The sequence below is a fragment of the Myotis davidii genome, unplaced genomic scaffold (genome assembly GCF_000327345.1).
Source record: "Myotis davidii unplaced genomic scaffold, ASM32734v1 scaffold673, whole genome shotgun sequence".
NCBI classification, from domain to species: Eukaryota; Metazoa; Chordata; class Mammalia; order Chiroptera; family Vespertilionidae; genus Myotis; species Myotis davidii.
The window spans coordinates 867,988-871,373 of NW_006286677.1; positions in this window are offsets into that span (position 1 = coordinate 867,988).

The following is a 3,386-nucleotide window of genomic DNA, read 5'->3' on the forward strand; positions in this document are numbered from 1 at the left end:
GCACGCTGAGGGGCTGGATCTGAACCCAGCCCTTGGTCCCAGCCTGCATCCACCATGACTGGGCCTCCTGGGAAATGTGTTATTCCAGAACCCCTGGGACAGGAGGGCTGGCCACAACCCTCCACACCACATGCAAATTTCCCTGGGGGGCGGGGGCGGGGAGCTTGCTGTAGCCAGCCATCCCTGTGTCCCTTTGCCCATCTGACTTCACTTCCTCCTCCACCTCTCCTCTACCCTTCTCCTTCCTATCTTTTCCCTGTTCTTTCCATGTTGTCCCACTCCCTGCCCTTTCTTCCCTCTCTCTGCCATCTCCCTGGCTCCCCATTCCTGTGGATACAGCAAAGGGGCATTTGTGGCCAAGGCTCCCTGTGGGCACACTCACATTCTTCGTGAACACATTCATGTTGCCCCTCACAGCCCAGCCAGCAGTTCTGAGCTGGATGTTGCATCCAGGGGGTGGGGCGCAGAGCCCTCAGGCTGGGGGTGTGCACTCAGCTGGCATGTTCTTTAGTGAGTACGTCTCCTGGTGTGGCTCTACCCACCCAGCAGATTCTAGAATAATACAGGCTGCTTCCTGGGAAAATTGGAGAGTGTCTTTCCAAGGGCTTTGTCCTCAGCAAGCCTGGCACTGGCCTCTCCCCACTGGCTGGTAGACTGGGGTGGATCTCTATAGAGATTCTCTGTGCTGGGCCTTTGGAAGGACTGATGGCTGGAGGCTGGGCCCTTGCTTATCAGTGGTTTTTCCTCACTGAGCCCGCAGCTTCCCCCACGGGAACCCACAGCAGGTGCATGGCAGAGCCCCGAGGGACTCTGGGGTCCTGCAGATCTGCTTTCCATGCCACTCCTGCCAACCTTGGGGAAGACAGTTTGCCTCTCTGAGTATCAGGTGCTCCATTTCCAAAATGAGATCCATCATTTCTAACTTTGTGTGGTTGTTTGAAGAATAAAAATGAGATAATTTAGGTGCAAGGTCCCATTCAGGATGAAAGATCACTGCTGCTCCCGCGGGTCCTTTCTATTGAGAGGTGCCCCAGAAGCACCAACAGCATCATTCACAGACATTTGGTGGCAAACAAACTGTAGGGTTACAGAAATGAGAGATGCGGGGAGGTGGGAGGGGTCAGGGAGGGCTTCATGGAGGTGGGGTCCATCACCTGCTCTGAGGGAGCACCAGGCACTGCGCACACCCTGGTCAGTCTCATAACCCACCACCAGGGAACCACAGGGTGCTGGTCTAGGGTGGGAAACAGACTCAGCCAAGTTCAGCCAGCAAGCCCAGGGCTGGTTTGAACCTGTTCTTTCTGACTCTGCAGTGCATACTGTTTGCTCCAACTTTTTATTTCAACATACACAATAGTTAAGAGAATGGTGCGATAACCACACGCCATCTAGGTGAATTATCATGTTGCCATACTTCTTTGTGTGTGTGTGTGTACTTCTTTTTTTCCTTTTCTTTTATGGAATTATTTGAAAGGAAGTTGCACGCAACATGACTGCTACCCCACTACTGCATAGCATGCATTTCCCAAAAGGACAATCTCCTAATTAGCCCATCATGATTATCACATCTAAGAAAATTAACAATTCCTGGATACGATCTAATACCCAGCCCATAATCGAAACTCTCCAAAATGCCTTTTCCAGCTATTCCATATGTTGAACCCGGGTGGGGAGCCGCATTGCTCCCATGTGTTTCATTTGGTTGTGCTCTCTCTTTTGCCTCCTTTAAATCTAGAACACTCCCATAATATTAAAAATACATATTTTAAAGTGACATTGACTTTTTAAAGACACTAAGTCAATTCCAAAATGTTCCAGCAATTTGTCTCATGTTGCTTTATGGCATCTTCAAATCATTCCTCTATTTCCCAGAAACTATGCAGGTTGGATGCAGAGCCTTGATTCAGTGCAGACTGAAGACACTTGGTTATTCATCGGTTTTGCTGGGGGTGAGGCTGGGAGGTGGGGGTGCGCGCACACCCCTGGCAGGGCTGGACCGTGAGGGCTGGCAGACAGTGCCAAGGGTTGTTTTGGAGGGTGGTGGACAGAGGCTAGAAGACCCGGGAGGCCAGACCAGCTCCTGGCACAGAAGTGGCCAAAGAGGGGCGTTGGCAGGGAGGTTTGACCTTCCCACCCGCGTTTACTAAGGGGCTGACTTCACTCTGAGGTCAGACATCTGGGTGTGCAGGCAGGGAACAGAGGCTCCTCCTGACTCTGCGAGGGGGGAGGCCACGCTGAGGCCAGGACTGGAGGAGCTGCGAGGCCTCAGAGGGAAACAGAGGGGGCAACCAAGAGCTGACCCGACAATCTGGCCCTTTGCCCTTTGCCCTTGCTCCCAAACCCAGCCCACATCCTGGTGGATTCCCCCAGCGAGTCAAGGGAGGCCAGAACACACTCTGAGCTTTTCAGGACAAAACTGAGACACATTTGAGCTTCCCAAAAGGGAGGACTTTGTTAATGGTCAGAGCTGCCTGAGATGGAAAAGGAAGCTGCCTCGATAGATAATGAGCTTCCCAGCCCTGGAGGGGCCACGATTCAGGGGGATGACCTCTCGTTAAGGGTAATGTGGAACAATGGGTGGACCTAGATGGCCTTCCAGCCCAGAGAACATAGCGCTCCTCTGCTTTATGCAAAACACGGTGCTGAGACAGAGAGGAGCACAGGGAGCTGAGGGCCCAGAGGAGCCCCGGTTCTGCCCCCTGGCCAGGGACCAGCCTCTTCTGTAAGCAGGGATCACAGTGCTGCCCAGCGGGTTTGCTGTGACCCTGAATGACAACGGCCGTCACGGCAAGTGCTCTCTCCTCCTAGGGCATCCCGCAGAGCTGACGAACGCTCTGCCACTTCGTTTAAGCTGTGGATGTATGTTTTCTCTCTCCTGCTACTAGATGGTACGTTATCTGACCATCTGTTTCCTCCTGGCCCCTGTACAGCCCCATCCCACCCCGGGGCCTGGTCCAGGACTCCTGTCTGGCAGGAGACGCCCAGTGACTCCGGTTAATACTCTCTCAGTCTGGTGGGGGGGCAAGAGCGAAAGTCAGGCACCAGTGCCCGGGCCTTAGTGCTGTGGGTGCAGCCTCCCCCAGAACCTGCCCTGGCGGGGACTTCAGTTGAGGTTCTGAGTTTCATTTTCAGGACGCTGCTCCATCCCTTCCCCCAGGACAAGGGTCTGGTCCTGACCCTTCCCCCATGACCACCTCTGGGTCCAAGCCTTTCACTGAGTGTTTGTCCTTCTGGTCACGCGGCCCCATCTCCTCTGAACAACTTGTCACCAGGTCGCCAAGGCCTGTGCGTTCAGTACGGCTCTCAGGCTGGGGCTGATGGGTACCTCGTCGCCGACAGCACAGCATCAGCAGGGGTCAGGTGCCTGTGGAACTGCCCCCCACACC